Below are 21,716 nucleotides of genomic sequence, written 5' to 3' on the forward strand. Positions count from 1 at the left end.
GTTCCTCCATGAACAGCTTTAGATGAGGACCCTTGCTGGAGTTGCCTACAGAAGAGCATACTTGGCAAGAATGAGGGTGTCTGTACATATATTTATGTTCACATAGTTCTTCATGTAGTTCCCACTGGATCCTTCACATTTCTTGCCCACCTGATTCTCTTCCTGAATGGCTGAACTATTTTGAAAAGATGGGGACCTTTAGGGTGAGAACCTCTGCAGAGGAGAGGGCATGCCTAACAGTAATGTAGCCAATTTCTAGTCTGTGTGGACAAATTTTTGGTTTCATTATGAACAGTGAACTGAGAACACTACCATCAGATATTAATTGACCATTCAGACCTGAGAAAGAAGGTCTAGCAGTACATATTTTGGGTTGAGCTACTGTAAGGTTTGGTCATGGAAGATGTCCTAACTGATCCTTATGAGAAGGACCCCCCCCAAAAAAAAATTTTTTTTTAAATTTTTACTTTTATTGGTGAACACAAATTTAGTGAAAAGTGAGTTCTATATAGTGACAGCTATGGAAGTAATGTAGATATAACAAAGATTCATAATTCCTACTTTACAGGCTTCCCATTTGGTTTTCCTCTGTCACAAACCTCCAGGCAACCTTGTTGATCTGATGAACATCTATAAGAATCACAATTTATACTTACTACCTACTGATTTAATGCTTCACCACTTTTTTTAAACATTTTATTAGAGGAGTTAATCAGTGCAATGAAGCAAGAATAGGAAATAGGCATAAGGATTAGAAAGGAAAACATGGACATTGTGGGTGTTGCAATTGTGTATAAAAAAGCAAAAATGTACTGATTAAGTATTAGAAGTAAAGAAGTTTAGTTGTTTTATAGTTTTAATATTGAAAAATAAGCTGATTCTACATACCACCAGCAGAGTGAAAATTTTAAAAATACCATTTAATTGGCATCAAAAGTATGAAACACCTGAAATCATGTAGTGTAGGACCACTATATAGAAGATTATAAAACATTACTGAATTAGGCTTAAAGATGGATTCATTAAATTTTTTGGCTGAAAGACAATATTAAAGATGCCTATTTTGGGGATGCCTGCATGGCTCAGTGATTGAGCATCTGCCTTTAGCTCAGGGCATGATCCCATGTCCTGGGATCAAGTCCCACATTCGGCTCCCCACAGGGAACCTGCTTCTCCCTCTGCCTATGTCTCTGCCTCTCTATGTTTTATATAAAATCTTAATTTAAAAAAGGATACCTATTTTCCATTAAAGTGATTTATATATAGTTGGGGAGATGAGGAAAGAAATTGAAATCCAGAGGAATAAGCCCACGCATAAATATAGAGTTAGTTTATTTTATTATTAAGAAACAACAAGGGGATCCCTGGCTGGCTCGTCTGTTTGGCTCCTGCCTTCCGCCCGGGTCATGATCCTGGAGTCCCGGGATCAAGTCCCGCATCAGGCTCCTTGCATGGAGCCTACTTCTCCCTCTGCCTATGTCTCTGCCTCTCTCTCTGTCTCTCATGAATAAATAAATAAAACATTTAAAAAAGAAAAGGAACAACAAAATACCACATAGCATGCAGGTAACCAGCAACTGGCTATAAATTTCTGTGAGGATTTTTAGTTCTATTATATGGAATTGGAATTAGAGCTACAGTTGTTATGAATCATCCTACTGTTAGTAAATGGCAGAAACTCTATTTTTATCAGTAGTTAACTGAGCTTGCTCTGATGTTCTGTTACACTTAATTCTGTATCAGGCTTATTATGATAGTCTATTCTTCATAATTTTCACAGTACCTCTTCCTGTGGTTGCCATGGCACTGGATATAGCACATACGATGATTCATATCCTTTAGCATTCCTCAATAAAGATCAATTTCCCACATTATTCAATGCATTTCATGTCAAAATCCCATAAGCGTTTTTTTGGAAATTTTAAAATTTAGTTATAAAATTACATATGGAGATGCTAAAAGGCAAAAATAGCCAAGATACTTTTGAAGAGCAAATTTGGATCATTTACCAGACTAAGACTTCCCATAAACTAGTAAAGACAATGTGGCATTGCATTTGGTAGTCAAATAGACCAATGGTAAGAGAATCCAGAAACAATTACCTGTAGATTCTCGAGTTAGGACAAAGGTGGCAATGTAGGTTGTAGGAGAAAAGTGATACTTCAATAAATGTCTCTGGCTCAGTTGTCCACAGGTAAAACAAAAAATGAAAACTTCAATTACTGCATACTGTTCACAGTTCCACCTAAATCTGTAATAGAAGAAAATGTGTTGCATAAGTACAGATCAGGCAAGAAGAAAGCCCGGAAATACCTAAGCATCCAACTCAATAGATTAGAATAAAAACATTGTGAACTAAAAACCAAGAAAGTAAAAACAGAAGTGATAAAAAAGAAGATGAAAATAGAGGAGAAACAACAAAATAGGAACAACAGAACATTTTTTATGAAAAAGATCATTAATCCCATGGCAATACAAAGAAAAAGAAGGCATAAATATCTATAATAAGCAGTGAAAGGAAACAGCATCATTTCAGAATCTACAGATAATTTAAGAATCTTAAAAATATTTCAGTACAACTAAATAAGTAAAAAATAATGCCAATTCCATAATATCTATTCCAGTAAAGAGAAGATCAAGGATCTCTGATATATTTTATGAGGCTAACATGACTATGATGCTAAAGTGAGACAGAGACATAAGAAAAAAATAATTGGTGATCAATATTTCTCCTGAACATAGACCATAGCCATCCTTAACAGAATATTTGCAAATCAAATTTAGCAATATTTTAAAAGGAAAGTCCATCCTGGCCACGTAGAGTTTAAGAATGCAAGGTTGGTCCAATATATGAAATCAATTGGTGTACTTCATCATATCCATAGCCTGAAAAAAAATAATAACCATATGATCATTTCAATAGATGCAGGAAAATCATTTGACAGAAATTCCACATCTATTTAGAATAAAAACTCAGCAAGCTAGAAATAAAGGCCAGCTTCCTCATATTGTTACAAGGCATCTGTAAAAAAAAATCTAGTCATCATATTTAATGATGAAAGACTAAATGCTTGACCCCAAGCATTTTTTTTTTTTTTTTTTTTTTTGGCTAAAAGTCTAAGATGTATGCTTTGTTCTTCCTTTTTTTTTTTTTTTTTTTCTTTTTGCTTTGTTCTTCCTAATGACCATTGTGCTGGTGACCTTAGCCACTGCAGTAGGGAATACAAAAAGGGAAGGTTGTGTGTGGAGTGGGGGGAGGCAGGGATGGGAAGTGCATACATTTGGGAAAAGAAGAAATAAAATTGTCTCTATTTGCAGACAACATGGTCTTCTACATAGAAGATCTCAAAAACTATAAAAAACCTAATAGACTTAATAAATGGCCTTTCCTGGGAATTTAAGAAACAAGCAAAGGAGGAAAAAAAAGGCAAACAAAGAAACAGACTCTTAACTGTTAGGGAACAAACTGATGATTACCAAAGGGGAGGAGGAAGAATGGGTTAAATAGGTGGTGGAGATTAAGGAGGGCACTTGTGAGAGCACTGAGTAATGTATGGAAGTGTTTAATCACTATATTGTAAACCCAAAACTAATATTACATTGTATGTTAACTAACTGGAATTAATAAAAACTTTTTAAAAAGTGGCTCTTGCAAGAGATATAAATAAATGAAGAGGTACACTGTGTTTATGGATGGAAAGATTAGGTGTTAAGATATTAATTCCCCTCAAATTGTTATGTATATTATCTAATCACCCACAAAAAATTTCCAGCAGGCTTTTTGTAGAAACTGACAAGCTGATTCAAAAATTTATATGGAAATGCAAACAGGATAGTTATCCAATAAGGAAGTATAGTCATGTATAGTCTATGAAAACTCAAATTCTCTTCTCATTACTCATAAAATTCTCTTTTTATGTCTTTGCAGATGAATCATTGGCATACTTACCCACATTGATTCATAAGTTCATATTTGAGAGGTCATCTTTGTTTTCTCATTACCAGCTCTATATCATATTGACCCACAAGGCACAGCCAACATCAACATAATTTCTATTTGTGTAGTTATAACTAAGAATTTCATCTTCCATTTGTGCCAGTGAAAGACTTGATGTTTAAGTCCTTATCTGCAGTAGCCCCAGAAGAACCCATACAATCATCTTAATGAACCTTAATGAAGTTCATTAAGATGATTGAGGTCCATTTATATTGTGATTGGGGATTCTACATTCTAATGGCTCATGCTTTAAATGGTTTAGGGAGGTTTTGATACATTCCTGCCACAGGGAAATAATGTATTTCTGAGTTGAGACTGAAAGATCACAGAATTCTCCAGGAATTTATTCAGTTACTGTCCAGCACTTACTCGTGCAAATCTGGATTTGTGAGAGATCTCAGGTAATCTTCAAGATGATTACCTGGAATCTTCTCCAATTTCCTGTACTTCTCTCACACCACCAGCAATTTCATAATTTTGTTGGTAATAGACTGCACGCCTGTCATGACTTACCTCTTCACTGCATTGATGCGTGCCATGTCACCACACGCTTTTGGAATCTTTTCACCAGACTAAATAAGACAGCATCTTTATACAAAGACTGATGCCAATATTTTAAAGCTGGAAAGCTGTTTTGAAGCACACATTTTTCTATCATCAAAACAAAAGAACTGTTTTAAACTGCTCTCCTATATACCTAAAAGAAAATCAAAATATCCAACAAAATATCCAAAAATCAAATAACTAAACAAAAGAGCTACTTGGCTTTCATTCATCAGAAATTATAACTCAAACCCAGGTATTCTGATTTCAGAGTCTACACTTACAACCACTGTATTGTGCTGCCTCCTCCTGCTTTGCTCTCCCTTCTAAACTATTCTTTGAGCTAGTTCATGATTTGTGATGATTGCACAAAGGCAACATTTAGTCTTCTATTTAACCAAACTTCATTTTTGAAAAAAAAAAAAAAACTGCACTAAAAAAAATGTTTTTAAATCACTATTTTAAACAATTCAAATTTTATCTTAATCCTTAAGTTTGGATGTTCAAAAGGACCTATCCTACATCCTGGCAATGAGAGCTGGTTGGAAACACATAAACATGGAAATCAGGCTGGATTTTTTTTAAAGATTTTATTTATTTATTCATGAGAGACACAGAGAGAGAGGCAGAGACACAGGCAGAGGGGAAGCAGGATCCATGCAGGGAGCCTGATGTAGGACTCGATTCTGGGACTCCAGGATTAGGCCCTGGGCCAAAGGCAAGTGCCAAACTGCTGAGCCACCCAGGGATCCCCAGGCTGGATTTTTAAATAAGCTAAGAGAATCAGTGCATAAAGAACATTAAGGAGGCCATTGATGCTACATATTCAGTGAACCCCCTAAGCTTGGGCTTCTAAGACTAGACCATCTAGAGGTATAGTTCCTTGGGAGGTATGTCTTTATTAATGATACTCTTTTTGTTGCAGGTAGTGCCAAAAAATTACCAGCAGACTCTGGCTATGGATTTTGTTGAGATGACCAAAAGGAAGCCTGATCTAATGTCTCATATTGCTTTGGGGTTCGTTATCTAAGGATATCCTTGGTGAGCTCCTGGATATGGCTCTCTGAAGAAGGTCACACCATCCATAATTATACCTGGGAAAGGTAAGCCAACCCAGTCATTGGAGGGACCATATGGCCATATGATGGCAAAATATGATAATGAATATATTGTAAAGCTCTCATACTATACACGAAGTGGTATATTACTTGCAGGTAGATTAGAACAAACTAAAAGTATATCATAGAAGTGTTAAATAAATCACTAAAAAATTATAGCTAATAATTCAAAAAAAGGATAAAAAGAAATCATAACAAATATACAGTTAATGCAACAGAAGCAAAAAAAGAAAAAGATAAAAGAATAGGAAGGGCAAATAGAAAACAAAATTAAGGTGATAGGCTTAATCTAACAATATAAATGATCACATTAAATATAAATGATCTAAATACTAATTAAAAGAATAGGTTGTCTTATTGGACAAAAAGGCACAGCCCAACTTTATGCTGTCTACAGGAAAAACACTTTAAATATAAAGATACAAATAGGTAAAAAGAACCAAAAAAGGTATACCAGGCTAACACAAATTAAAAATTAAACTGAAGGAACTATGTTAATATTAGATAAAATATACTTCAGAACTAAGAATAATTACAAGGAATAAAGAAAAACATTTTATAATAGTAAAGGGTCAGTTTATTAAGAGGATGTAATCCTAAAAGTTTATACACCCAATAGCTGAACTTCAAAATGCATGAAGCAAAAACTGATAGAATTTCAAGGAAAACTAGACAAATTCACAATTGTAGTTGGAAATTTCTGCCCTCTTTCAATAATTAATTGAACAAGGACTGTACTGTACTGAGTACAGCACATAAGCAATCAAAAGGATACAGTAGATAGACTTGAACATCATCACTACCAATCAACTTGACCTGTTTAGCATTGTAGAACATTCCACCCAATAGACAACAGAATACATTCTTTTTAAGTGTATGCAAAACATTTACCAAGGAAGGTCATATTCAGAGTTGTCATAAAACAACTCTTAATTTAAAAGTTGAAGTATGTTTCTGACCACAACAACATTAATTTAGATATCAATAAAAAAGTATCTGGACAATCCCCCAATAAATACATTCTTCTAAATAATCCACTGGTTGAAAAAAAATCAAAAGGTAAATAAAGTATTATGAACTTAATGAAAATGAAAATGTATCTTAATTTGTGGGATGCCCCTAACGCAGTACTTAGAGGGAAATATAAAGCACTAAATATGTTTATTAGTAAAGATGAAAGGTCATAAATCAATGACTTACTTTCCATCTTCAGAAACTAGAAAAAGGAAAAAATGAAACCAATGGTAAACAGAAGAAAGGAAATAATTGTTCAGAGAAGAAATCAAATGAAAAAAAAATAGAGAAAATACCATTGACCCTTGAACATCATGGGGGTTAGGGGTGCCAACCCCCCATACAATTGAGAATCTGCATATAACTTGACTCCCTAAAAACTTAACTACTGATAGCCTACTGTTGACTTACCGATAACACAAATAGTCAATTAATACATATTTTAACACATATTTTGTATATGTATTATATACTGTATTTTTCTAATAAGTAGATTATGGGAAAAATATTAAGAAAATCATAAGGAACAGAAAATATCATTATAGTGCCATCTGCATTTATTGAAAAAAAAAAAAAGCGTGTATAAGGAGACCCATGCAGTTCAAATCCATATTGTTAAAGAATCACCCATGGGGGCACCTGCGTGGCTCAGTCAGTTAAGTCTACCTTTGTTACAGGTCATGATCTAAGGGTCCTGGGATCAAGTCCTGCATCAGGCTCACTGCTCAGTGAGGAGCCTGCTTTTTCCTTTCCCTCTCCCACTCCCCCTGTTTGTGCGTACTCTCTCTGTGTCAAATAAATAAAATCTTTAAAAGAAAAAAGATCACCCGTAAAGGAAAGCAAAAGCTGGCTTTTTCAGAAGATTGATGTGAGTCACAGTCTCATCAGGATAAAAGAAAGAAGACAAGTCAGAATCAGAAATGAGAGAAATGACATAACTACAGATTTTGCAGACATCTAAATAATAATTAAATATTATGAACATCTCAATGCCAGGAAACTTGATAACTTCTATGAAATGGACAATTGCCATGAAAGATCAAAATACAAAAATCAACTGCACATCTACATGCTAACAACAATCAGAAACTGAAATTAAAAGAACAGCACTAGTATTAAAATATGAAATATAGATAATGTCTAATAAAATACATGGAAAACCTATACACCAAACACTGTAGAACATTGCTGAGAGAAAGAAAAAGAACCAAAATACATGGAAAAATGTATCTGGTTGGTTGGGCAGAAAATTCAAGATACTGGTTCTCCCCAAATTGGTCTATACATTTGACATAATCTCTGTCAACTTCTTAGTAGGCATTTTTTGTTTGTTTTTATTGAATTTGACAGGCTGATTCCAAAATTCATGGAAATATGAGAAAACCAAAATAGCCAAAAAAATATTTAAAAGGAAATATAAATTTGGAGAGCTTACTACACAATTTCAATACTTCCTGTAAAGTTAACCATGGTACTAGTTTAAAGTTAGTAAGATATATATGACCCCATTTATACGAGTCCTGAAATAGCCTAAATTTATCTATAGTATAAGAAATCAGAATTGTACACCTGAAACTTACATAGTACTGTATGTTAACTATACCAGAATTAAAAAAAAAAAAAGACACAATAGTGGTTGCCTCAGTGAGTGGATTAACTGGGAAAGAAACATGGAGGAAATTTTTCATCTGATGAAAATGTTCTATATGCTAATGTGTATATGCATTTCTTAAAACTCATCAAACAACACGCTTAATTTTTTGCACTTCACTATGTTGCTTATACCACAATGAAACAAACAAGACAACAAAATATCACATTGTAATTTTATTTTAAATGTAGCATTAGAAATGAAAAGTATTTCAGTCAGTAAGAGAACAGAATATGAAGGTGCAACCTACTTTGTATTTTTTAGTAGTAGTTAATAGTGTACTGAGGTTCTGGTCTCTTGCAAAAGGATCTTCATATTATTAATTACAGTTACGAATCAATGACAGTATTTAAAAACCTGCTTTAATATCTGTTTTTGTTGGATATTCCCATATTCCTCCTTTTTAGCATTTCCACTTACATAGGTAAACTTACAATCTCCTTTCCATTGGTTTCTATCAGAGGTTTCTTGGATTATATAAGATTACAAAACAAACAAACAAAAAAGGCTATGGTTGTGTTCTCTCCAGAATTTCAGACCTACCTGAGTTGGCTAGACTGGACCAGCACTCTCCACAGTGAAACCCACAAGATTGAAACCCATGACCAGTGGGTCTAAGTGTCTGTTCTGGGTGGAAGAAGAGGAAAATGATGAGGAGGACAAGAAACTCTTATTATTCTCAACACAAGTAATTTTATGCTGGAAACCATCTGTGACCAACCATCTGTGACCACCAACTGACATCTAGGAAGAGTGCTTCTATCTTCAACCAGGCCTTCGAGGAAGGGGAATCTAATGATGGGTTTGACACAGAGGAGTATCTACCTTGCAAGCTGAGCAGGTTGAAAATGAATGTGGCTTCTCTGGGTGCAATTCACAAATGTTATAACTGGAGAATTCAGGGGCAGGGCTCCAGATGCAGTAGTCTGGAGGCCAGAGATGATGCCACTTGATAAAGGTGGGCAGGTTTGCCTATTCCCGGCATCACTCAGGAGGCAGCAAGGGGCTCCCTGGGGGCAAGAGGGGCAGTGGGGCCAGAACAGACCCAATAGCAGCAGCAGAGGGGCAAGGCCAGTCAAAAAAGAACACTGCCACCAGTATGTAGACCATGGGCCTTTGTGCAGCCCTGCAACTCAACTTAGGGAGAACCTCAAACTCATGAGCCTTTCTCTTGGCCCCCAGCTTTATGGGAGCACCAAATACATTACTGATCCCAGAGAATGGCTTGTCATTTTCCAGTGTGAAAGTACACGAGAAATACCCAGGAAAATGTACATCAGCCCCCCACAGAAAGTGGAGGCAGGCCCTTGGAGTGGATGGCATAAAGTTTTTCTCCTTCTGCTTCCACTGACAATGAATGAAGAACAAGATCTTGAAAAATAACATGCTTCAGCCATGTCTGTGTACAAAGGCCATCTCTTCCCACCAACAAAGGGGCTGTAGCCATGTCATTCGACTGTGGTCAAGCCTGACCACTGGTTCAGTTGGTAGTCAGAGAGGGGAAGAACAGCTCATTTCACTCTTCCCTTTTTGTTTAACAGTTTTGAAGTGGGCATTGTGAAGTTATTACTGTCGATATGACAACACAGTCATTGTGCATGCTGCTAGACATTCTTACCAGGTCAAAGTCTGTTGCATAATTGGTCACATTTATGATTTTAATGTGCTGATCACATTAAGGATCAAGTTTAAATGTATATTTGGAACCTAATGAAATGGAGCAATTGGAAATATGATGTTCTGCACTTAACCTGGAGAGAGAAAATGTTTGTTTCCTTGTGAAATTTCTACATTCCTGACCTTCCTGTGACACCTTAACGACATGTTCTCAGGCACACTTACTGGTATGTGAGACACTCACAAATAGATCAGGGTGTGTGTGTGTTGTTTGGTGAGGTTAGGTGTGTTATGATAATTAGTGATGACGAAAACATTCCTATTCCTTCCTACCAGCTGGGTTATTTTTCCCTCTCTCTGCTGATTTTTTTCCTTTCCTACTCATTCCCCAGCCTTTCCCCATTCTTGCCCTTATTTTTCTGTAGGTGCTGTATGACTGACCTATGAGCCACCCCATCACTGAAGGCTGTGGGATCCCTTTGCCTTGGAATGATATCAAGTCAAGCATGAAAAAGTAGGGCCTCCTTTCCCTAGATATCCACCCAGCAGGGAGAATTCATTTTTGAGTTCAAAGCCTGTTTTGAGACCAGTGAGTCCCCCAGACTCAGCAGATCCATAAACAGCACTTACTTTGTTCCTTGGGGCTGTCATATCCATCCTATGGTCCACCTCGGCATAACCCCCAAACATCTGTCACGTTCAAGCTCACCCAGTTCTGTATACACTGGACAAGGGGGTCAGTTTCTCTAACATTCAAAATGCCACTGTTTTCTGGAAAAGTGATTCTTGGGGCACCTCGTGGTCAGTTAGGCGTCTGCCTTCAGATCAGGTCATGATCCCGGGGTCCTGGGATCCAGCCGCATGTTGGGCTTCCTGCTCAGCGGGGAGCCTGGTTCTCCCTCTCCCTCTGCCTGACACTCTACTTGTGCCTTCTCTCTCTCTGCCAAAAAAAAAAAAAAAATCTTAAAAAAGTCATTCTCACACACTTTCCGAGTGGGGCTGTCTTCTGCTGGTTGGGACATGATGGGAGAAGGTGACCCAGAACATGCATCAGTTTTTATCTCTCACTTTGAATCCAGCTATCATCCACTGGCTGGAGAGTGAACTGGTGCTACTTAAAGATGATATGGAGGTTTCTTTCCCAAGCCTGATAAAAATAGATGCTCTCAGGTTTGCTAAGGCTTTAACCCTGCTCTGGCTTCCTCCTATCTCCCACTCATTAAAGCACAGTTGGTGGTTCTGTGTTTCTATTGCTTTAGAGCTTGTATGGGGAGAGGAAAGGGAAGTGGTGGCCTGCTGTATATTTTCTTTAAGGGCCTGCTATGCGGGGAGCAGTGCTCATTGTCCCAGCCCCCATCAGGAATGTAAGAGGGACTTGGGGATAGGTAGAAGTGATTGTCTATCAAAGTAGTCAGGGTCATAGAGAATTCTTGCTCTTCAAAACTCAGAACCCCAAGGTTACCAAACTCCAATTCCATATTTATGATATGTGAAGTTTCTTGTCTCTTGCTATAATCATGGAGGCTCAGTAGGAAATTCTGGCCCTATGATGCCTGTGTAAGCTCAACCATTCTAACCCACAGTGGTATAAGGTTCCAAATAATGGGATCAAGCCCCATGTCAGGATCCACACTCAGCAGGGGATCTGCTTGAAGATTCTTACTCTCTCCCTTTGCTGCTCCCTCCACTTGCACTCTCTCTCTCTCTAATAAATAAATAAATCTAAAAAAAATCCACTTGGTGTCAAGAAGTGGTCCTCAGCCCTTTCATTTTCTCAGGGATGTAGGGAGCATTGTAATCACTGGAAATATACTTTTGAACTAAACTTGGGCCTTCAGTTCCACCTTAGATGGACTTCCTTTCCTTGCATTAATTCTGCATATAATTCTGGGTTTTTTTTCCCCCCTTAAGATCTGGCCAATGATTGACTTGTTCTGAGTCTCAATATCTCTCTTACCCAGAGAAGCAGCTCTGATTTCTTCTTCTTTTTTTTTTTTTTAAGATTTTATTTATTTATTCATGAGAAACACACACAGAGAGAGGCAGAGACACAGGCAGGGGGAGAAGCAGGCTCCATGCAGGAAGCCCGATGTGGGACTGATCGGGTCTCCAGGATCACGCCCTGGACTGAAGGCGGTGCTAAACCACTGAGCCACCGGGGCTGCCTGCAGCTCTGATTTCTAGTAGATATGGACTCTGCATAGAAGCTGCAGTGTTTTGGTTTTGTTCCATGGATCTTTTTGTCTCTTCTGTCCAGTGGATGAAGCCACTGGAACACACACTTATTCCTATTTTCTGAGTACTCTTTGGTGGATCCTATGGTGGGTAGTAGGATGAGTTGTTCCTAGGAGTCTAACTGGCTGTCCTGAGCAGAGGAAGGACTCCCTGGAGTGGATGGTCTCCCATCCTACTTCCCTATTTGATCTTCTCAAGCCAAAGATCTCCTAGCATTCTCAGGGTCTTTTAAGTTGGTGAAAGATTCTTGTCTTGTTTCCTCTCTTACTCAGCCTGAGCCCATCAGCCTATTAACAAAATTTTAGGGAGATGACCTCATGGCCATCTGGCCTCTTTATCCACAGGTAAGCATGTAGGAAAGGAGCTATTCAGGCCAGGGATTGAATCTTTCTTCTCTTTGATGTGCTTGAGGGTTTCCTCCAAGGGGCTTTTTGTAGCCTCAAAGGAATTAGTTTTTGAAATATGAATGGCTGAAGAGGGGAAAGGTGTATTCATAAGTGTGGAATCAAGGTCAGGAGTAAGGTTTAAAGACAAAGAGGGTCTAGCTGGGAAATAGGGTCTAGTATCTGAGTGTTCTCTAGAGGAAGAAAGGAAAAAGAAGAGGTGGTGTGGAAGAAGGTGGTATGAACAATGTTGCATTCAATGTTAAATGGAGCTCTGATGAAGGGCCCCCAGTGTTGATGATGAAAACAAGGGAAGAGAAAGGGTGGTCCAATCCAGTGAGAAACAGGAGGCCAGAGTGAGTGACAACTCAGTGAATCCCAAACTCTTTATCATATCTAGGTAGAGTCTATAACTTTGGATAGAAACCCTAGTCTCCGGGCATCTGGATGGCTCAGCGGTTGAGCATCTGCCTTTGGCTTAAGTCGTGATCCTGGGGTCCTGGGATCAAGTCTCGCATCAGCCTCCCTGTGGGGAGCTTGCTTCTCCCTCTGCCTGTGTCTCAGCCTCTCTGTGTGTTTCTCATGAATAAATAAATAAAATCTTTCTTTAAAAGTAGAAAGAGGGCAGCCCGGGATGCTTGAGGCATCCCTCAAGCATATTCTTTTTTTTAAAAGAAAATGTATTTATTTGAGAGAGAGAAAGGAGCAGCAGGGAGAGGCAGAGCGAGAGAGAGAAAATCTCCAGCAGACTCCCTTAGCGGTTTAGCGCCACCTTCAGCCCAGGGCCTGATTCTGGAGACCTGGGATCGAGTCCCACGTTGTGCTCCCTGCATGGAGCCTGCTTCTCCCTCTGCCTGTGTCTCTGCCTCTGTGTGTGTGTGTGTGTGTGTGTGTGTCTCATGAATAAATAAAATCTTTAAAAAAATATATAGAAAGAAAAGAAACCCTAGTCTCCACTATACTACTTGCCCACCCAGTCTCTTCTCCTAGACAGATGATGGGCTAATCTCTCCTGACAATTCCCCATCCTGTTATCTTTCCATTCCAATAATTGATTCAGAATAGTGGGAGTAGGAAAAGAAAAAAAAAATAGGAATCAAGGTGATCTCACTTGTGGGCTCAGCCTAGAGTTTCCTTACTGGACTAATGTCCCTGTTTTGTTTTGTTTTTTCAAATGTTTCCTTCAGACATAAATATACATACCACTAAATTCAATAATGAGACAGAAAGGTGCTGCCAACTGTGTACAAAAAATGAAAGATGGAACCAATGCTTAAGGGCTCACTGAAATGCAGAAGCAACCAAAGCTCTCCCTCACTTAAAGCGTACTACTCCCTCAGGCTGCTGAAAACAGACAGTAGAACTCCAGCCTAGAGTTTTAGGCCTGGATCACAGAACTATGGAACAGTGACAAAGTGTTCTGGAATGTGAGGGGGCCATAAATGGGGAAGGTGAACCTGATCCCTATGCCCCAAGATCCAATCCAGCAGATCCTATCACCCTTCATGGCCACTAGATCCCTCCTGATTCTTTCCATTTTCTACCTACAATGTATAATTTTATTTTCTACCGAGATTTTGGCATATCATGTATATGTATATATACACCTTAGTGCAAGTTTCTCTTTACTCTCCTCTGTAACTCAGATATTAGCTGTTTCTGTTTCCTCCTTGGACATGCAGGCTTAGACTCTACCAATTCTACAGACTTTTTTTTTTTTTTTTTTTTTTTACTAATTTCCAGGCTCTATTTTTAAGAAGTAAAATGCACAGACAGAAACTGCAAATATCCTCAGCAGGCAGTATGATGAATTTTCACATACTAAATGTATTGTGAAACTAGCACCTGTGTTAAAAGGCAGATTTTTTTTTAGGACTGAAAACCTTCCCTGGTGCTCCCTTCCAGCCACTACTTATGATCACTTCTGTTGTGCACCGAGGGTAACTCTCCTCATGCATTCTAGCAGAACCACTTACTTTTGCCAGGCACACTTTCATGCCTTTCATGTATCTTTACTCATCTAATCCTTAGAATAATCCTATGATTTCAATGCTATTGTTCTCATAATATATATGAAGAAATTAGGGAACATCGGATTTAAGTTATTTGCCAAGATTACACAGATAGTAAATAGCAGAGCCAGGATCCAATCTTGGAACTCTGGCTACAAAGTCGCATTTCTTTTTACCACCAAGTTGTTGTGTAACCTGTTGTGGCAGGCTGGATAAACAGTCCAAATCAATGCAGTTGAGTGTATTGAAGAATTACCGCTTACCTCCATTTAGAACTTAGCACATGATTTTAAGCATACTTTTTTAAAGATTTTTATTTATTTATTCATGAGAGACACAGAGAGGCAGAGACATAGGCAGAGGGAGAAGCAGGCTCCCTGCAAGGAGCCTGATGCAGGACTCAATCCCGGACCCCGGGATCACGCCCTGAGCTAAAGGCAAATGCTCAACCACTAAGCCACCCAGGCATCCCTCAAGCATATTCTTTTTTTAAAAAGAAAATTTATTTATTTGAGAGAGAGAAAGGAGCAGCAGGGAGAGGCAGAGGGAGAGAGAGAAAATCTCCAGCAGACTCCTCAGTGCAGGGCTTCATGACCCTGAGATCATGACCTGACCTGAAATGAAGAGTGAGTAGAGTGTTTAATTGACTGAGCCACCCAGGTGCCCCTCAAACATACTCTTTTTTTAAAAGATTTTATTTATTTATTCATGAAAGACAGAGAGAGAGAGAGAGAGAGGCAGAGACACAGGCAGAGGAAGAAGCATGTTCCATGCAGGGAGCCTGAAATGGGACTTGATCCCAGATCTCCAGGATCAGGCCCTCGGCTGAAGGCAGCAAAAACCACTGAGCCACCTGGGCTGCCATACTCTTTTAATTGACATAGTTTCACTTGTAGCTCAAAACACTGTGGGAAGCATGAGACTCTGAGAAAGGGACTTGCCCAAGGGTCACAACTGTTAAAAAGCAGACAGATTTTAGCCCTCAGTAGATTAAGATACATTATTTTCTTCTCCATTTCTCAGAGGACAGGAGGAAAGTGAGGCCAGGAGAGGTTAAATGAGTGACAATGCCCCATCTCCAACTTGTCCAGCTCAGGACTCTGCATGTGGTTGTTGCTAAACTTGTATAAGTCCTAGTTAGTCCTTGTATCTGTACTGAATATTTAGATATTCAGACACTTTGGGGTAATATGGGTTCTTGACAGCATTTATGCAGGCAATAGGGGATTTTTCTCATAGTCCAGGCAGTGCTGTAGAAAGATGAAAGGAAATTGAGGGATATAAAGAAGGCAGAGGATGAGCAGAGCACAGCATCTCTGTGAATTGGGGATCCAGTAGGGGTGACTTGTGGACACTTGACCTGTCTTTACAGCCACAAAACCTTTGGAAAGGAATGAACAGCACCTACTTAAGGCTGCGGGCACAAGGGTTTCCATCAGTACACCTGGGTTGGTATCATTGCTCTGCAAGTCACTAGTTGTACACCCTGGAATGGATCATTCCATCACTCAGGGTTCTACTTTCTTCATTTGTAAAATAGTGTTGGTAGTATGACTGTTCACCAAAATGACAGTTGGTTAAATAAGGTAATCTATTATAAAAGATGCCATCAATACATTTTGTTTCTCTTCCCTATATCCTGTCTTTGTTTTTTTTTTTAAGGATTTTTTTTTTTGGTGTTCAATTTACCCACATACAGAATAACCCCCAGTGCCCGTCACCCAATCACTCCCACCCCCCGCCCTCCTCCCCTTCTACCACCCCTAGTTCGTTTCCCAGAGTTAGCAGTCTTTACGTTATGTCTCCCTTTCTGATATTTCCCACACATTTCTTCTCCCTTCCCTTATATTCCCTTTCACTATTATTTATATTCCCCAAATGAATGAGAACATATAATGTTTGTCCTTCACCGACTGACTTACTTCACTCAGCATAATACCCTCCAGTTCCATCCACGTTGAAGCAAATGGTGGGTATTTGTCATTTCTAATAGCTGAGTAATATTCCATTGTATTTATGTAAACCACATCTTCTTTATCCACTCATCTTTCGATGGACACCGAGGCTCCTTCCACAGTTTGGCTATTGTGGCCATTGCTGCTATAAACATCGGGGTGCAGGTGTCCCGGCGTTTCATTGCATCTGTATCTTTGGGGTAAATCCCCAACAGTGCAATTGCTGGGTCGTAGGGCAGGTCTATTTTTAACTCTTTGAGGAACCTCCACACAGTTTTCCAGAGTGGCTGCACCAGTTCACATTCCCACCAACAGTGTAAGAGGGTTCCCTTTTCTCCGTATCCTCTCCAACATTTGTGGTTTCCTGCCTTGTTAATTTTCCCCATTCTCACTGGTGTGAGGTGGTATCTCATTGTGGTTTTGATTTGTATTTCCCTGATGGCAAGTGATGCAGAGCATTTTCTCATATGCATGTTGGCCATGTCTATGTCTTCCTCTGTGAGATTTCTGTTCATGTCTTTTGCCCATTTCATGATTGGATATATCCTGTCTTTGTTGAACTCTCTTCCCTTGATACTGATTTAGGGTAAGTATCATTGAGATCTTACTCACTTGCAAAAGAGAAATGAAGTGAAAAATAATTTTTTAAAAGACCGCTTTATTGAGATATGATTGACATACAAAAACTGTATACATTTAATGTATACAACTTAGTAAGTTTGGAGATAATAAGGCTTTCTTTAATGATCTTTTTTTTTTAAAGATTACTTATTAGAGGAAGAGTGTGTGTGAGTGGGGGAGGGGAGACACAGAGGGAGAGAATCTTCAAGCAGACCTCCTTCCCCACCCACCACTGAGTGTGAAGCCCAATGTGGGGCTCAATCTCACAGCCCAAGAGTTCATCACCTGAGTCAAACCAAGAATGGGACACTCAACCCACTGAGCCACCTAGGGACCCCATCATTAATGTCTTCTTAGTATCGAGTGGTTTCATTAATCTTATATGACTGGCAACAAGGCCAAATGTAGATATATTGAGTGGAGAGAAAAGAACATTGGATACACAAGAGAACATTGTGGAAGAGAAAAAAAAGATGTGTAATGTACTGCTGAACAAGGAAAAGAATGATAGGAAACTTGTCAATGGAAATAATGCCAGCCAAGAGACACTGGAGTAACTTCTTCACAGAAATTTGAAAAGAAAAGGAAGGAAGAAAGGAAGGAAAGAAAGAAGGAAGAAAAGGGAGGAACAAAGGAAGGAAGGGAGAGAAAGGAAGAAAAGAAGGAAGAAAGGGGAGAAAGGAAAGAAAGATAGTGTTCATCTAGAATTCTTGGTTCAGCAAAAAATATATTTAAGAAACAAAGTGAGATGAAGATGTCTTCAGACCTACAAAGGCTGAAAAAATTTATTCACCAACAGATGTGCACCATAAGAAAGTTGAAGAAAGTCCTACAATCACAAGGAAAATACAGCAGATTGAAATCTGGATCTATTTGAAGAATGAAAAGCATATAAATATAACACTTTTCCCCCTTTATTTAAAATCTCAAAAGATAATTGCCTAAGGCAAAAATAATAACATATAATGAGGGTATTTTAGTATATGTGTAAGTAATATGCATAACAAGAATAGTACAAAGGCAAGGAAGAGGTAAATGGAATTATATTATTGCATGACTCTTAATCTGTATCTAAAATGGTATTACCTGAACATAGTTTGAAACAAGTTAAAGATGTATGCTATAAATGTTTGGCTAAGCATACATCAAGAAATAAAACAGAATTATAAAACCTACTAAATTATTCCAAAATAAGACACCCTCCCCCCAAAAGGCCAAAAAATATACAGCCGGGTTGGTAGATTTAAATACAGACAAAACATTATTAACAGTCCAAATGACTGAATTAAGAGCCAGAGATTTTCAAATTGAAAGTAAAAGCAATACTCAACGATACGTTGCCCATAATAAAGTCATTATAAAGATTAAAAAGAACAAAATGACTAAAAATAACACAATGAAAAAATATACATTGCAAAAACAAACTAAAAGAATGAAAAGCTATGTTACTATCAGGCATATTAGATTTCAGAGCATAGAATACAACCACAGGTAAAAAGGCTCATTTCATAATGATCATGGGGCCAATTTATCAAGAAATACTCCTAGGAGCCTATGGGAGAAGAGCCCTCTGAATTTTCTGATTCCTGATTCAAATCTCCCTTGAGATGGGAATTGGAAGTTCCAATTGTTGATGAATTTGCATGTCACATGTGGCTCAGCCCTGTTTGAGTGCAGCGTATGGACTCCTGTAGGAAGGTAGACAGGGCCTCAACTCAGCAGAGAATACATAGCTGGGCCATAGGCCAGGCAGGGAACGGTGGCTAAGAGTACCTGCAGCTTTCCACATATCTGTCACCTGTGAATTTCACACAAAAGACCAGTTCCCAGAAGAAATAATCCTCTGGAAATGAATGAAGAAAACTATTAGTGAGGAATATTATTCTTCAGTTTATGATTGTTTAGAGAGAGGATATTACACTGAAGAAGAACAATTTTATATTCTGGTCATTATTACGTTTTATAAAAATGTATTTCTCCAAAGTGACTCAAATGAGTACACTTAAGATTTTTGCGCTTCACTGTGTGTTAATTATATGTCAGTGGAAGAAATAAGAAACAAAAATCATAAATAGACCAAAGCAAAAAATTAAGTGTAATACCAGTAATGGAAATTATTCCAGTGACAAAGGATAATAGGCTCAACTATTTATTTCAAATTTCTAAAAGACAATTCAAAGTGTTTCCCCAAAGATGCTTACCTCTTAGAAAATGATATAAGAATGTGATTGATGATTATTCATATTAACAATTACACTTAAAAGCAACAGAATTATTTGGAGATAATAGCTTATGGGGTTATAATATCTTGCTTTAATATCTTTATGCAGATATTTCTATTTTTTCCTGTGTACAATTTTGACTTATGTTTCCAAATGTATAGTCCCCTCTTCATTATTAGAGGTTCTTTGAATTATATTATCATTGCCAAAAAAGACAGTGGCTTTTCCCCTGTCTTCATAATTTCAGCTTCTGATCCAACTTTAAAGACATTCTTTATTAATGATATCCTCATTCAAGATAAGATCACTACAGTCATGGGAATAAAAGGTACAGCACTGAGAATGTAATCAGTGGTACAGTAACAGTGATGTATGGGGACAGAGGGGCGCTATACTTGTGGTGAGGATAGCATAATGTATAGAGATGTTGAATAGCTCTGTTGTATACCTGAGACCGATGTAACATTGGGTGTCAACCATACTAAAAAAAAAAAAATCAAGCAGCAGTTTTTTTATTTTATTTTATTTATTCATGAGAGACCCAGAGAAAGAGAAGCAGAGACATAGGCAGAGGGAGAAGCAGGCTCTCTGTGGGGGGCCCGATGCAGAACTTGATTCGAGGACCCTGGGATCATGATCTGAACCAAAGGCAGATGCTCAACCATTGAGGCACCCAGGTGCCCCCTAAGGGGTGTCTTAATTCATTTTTAAATTAGGATATGCTGATGCCTGGACTAAACAACTGTGCTGGTTTTTCTTTCTATTCTTCCTAAATTTGGTCACTCTCATACCTTTTAGGTGTGTGGCTTGCTATTTTTAAGTCATATTCTTTTCTTTGCCATGCCACATACCAGTATGAGGCAAATACCTGCCGCAGGATTTTTCAGTCAGAAAAATGAAAATGGCTTTGTCTTCTCCATAAGATAAAATCATGGAAAAAAAAAAATCATGGAAACGCAGAATCATAACCAGAGAATCATGGTACTGAGCACACAAGGGAGCTCACATAATGTAATTTCTTATCTTGAAGTTAAAAAGATACCCTTTTCTGATAATGGAGAATATTTTGCCTTATATATGCACCCTTAGTTTAAAAATGTAGAGTAGTGTACATTTTTACCATTTCACATAGATGATAAACATGCTAATATATCTTGGTTGCTTATATTTAAATTGAAATAATTGTTATATATTCTGGTGAATTTTTCCTCTTTACTACTAGTAACTTTCCCTCCTTGTCAATGAAGTCTATTTTGTCCAGTGTAAATAGAGTGATATAACAGTTTTCTCTTGATTAGTGTTTGAATGATATACATTTCTTCATTCCTATACTTTCAATATTTCTGTATCTTAAAATGTATGCCTAATAGAAGCATGCAGTTTCTTTAAAAATTCACTCTATCGGGATCCCTGGGTGGCGCAGCGGTTTGGCGCCTGCCTTTGGCCTAGGATGCGATCCTGGAGACGCAGGATCGAATCCCACGTCGCGCTCCCGGTGCATGGAGCCTGCTTCTCCCTCTGCCTGTGTCTCTGCCTCTCTCTCTCTCTCTATCATACATAAATGAAAATTAAAAAAAAAAAAAACATTTAAAAAAATTCACTCTATCAATCTTTGCCTTTTTGCATAATATGTAGTCTATTAACAATTACATTTTGATATATATTTGGGCGTACATGTAACATCTTTTACAATATGTTGTCCATTTCTCCTGTTTTTTTATATGCATTTTTATACATTGTAATTTTTATATATATTTGAATAGGTTGAATTTTTTAAATATTTTATTTTTTCCTTTCTCTTAGCTTGTTAGTTATGCAATCCTCTGCTAATCCTTTCCTGGTTACCCTAGACAAAAGAATATGTAATTTATATTTATTCAGCTCTAATATATTCCAAAACACCTACTAGTCAAATGCAGGTACTTAGAACAATTTACTCCCTTTTCAATTTATGTTCTCATGTTTCTGTATATTTACATGTGTATTATTTTATGTGTTTATATGCATTGCAGACACAGAGACAGAGAGACAGTGTGCAGCTGTATTCCTCCTATTCCTTATAGTTCTGGTCCTGGGATTTTTGTGAAGCACAGGATACTCCATACCCAGAATCAATCATTGGTCTCTCATCTACATTTTCCTCACCTCCCAGGCCCTCTGTTTCCTCTGTTCCTTGTTTATCATCAGGTGTTCCACCATACTCACCTGCCTCCTCTAGCAAACAACCATTGAAATTGTATTTATAATAATGGTCTCCACTCTTTTTTTTTTTTTTTTAGAGGGGGCTTGGGGCAGAGGGAGAGGGAGAAAGAGGATTTTTTTTATAAGATTTTATTTATTTATTCATG

At 38.0% G+C, this 21,716-nt stretch overlaps 1 protein-coding gene across 26 annotated transcripts in view; it reads right to left on the minus strand.

Moving 5' to 3' along the window:
- The window catches only part of LOC140632457 (zinc finger protein 300-like), a 187,255-nt gene that overhangs the window by 155,062 nt on the left and 10,477 nt on the right, over positions 1–21,716 (minus strand). For 23 of the 26 annotated variants that reach the window (XR_012030019.1, XR_012030018.1, XR_012030017.1 and 20 more), the window contains exons 3-4: positions 8,867–8,950; positions 2,103–2,251 (exon numbers count right to left, since the gene is read on the minus strand). The gene's annotated coding sequence lies outside the window, so the exon portion shown is untranslated. Of the gene's footprint in view, positions 1–448; positions 631–2,102; positions 2,252–8,866; positions 8,951–21,716 lie in introns of those variants that run through there. The other 3 variants (XR_012030024.1, XR_012030041.1, XR_012030030.1) reach the window with 3 other exon arrangements.

Source organism: Canis lupus, chromosome 4 (genome assembly GCF_048164855.1).
Source record: "Canis lupus baileyi chromosome 4, mCanLup2.hap1, whole genome shotgun sequence".
NCBI lineage: Eukaryota > Metazoa > Chordata > Mammalia > Carnivora > Canidae > Canis > Canis lupus.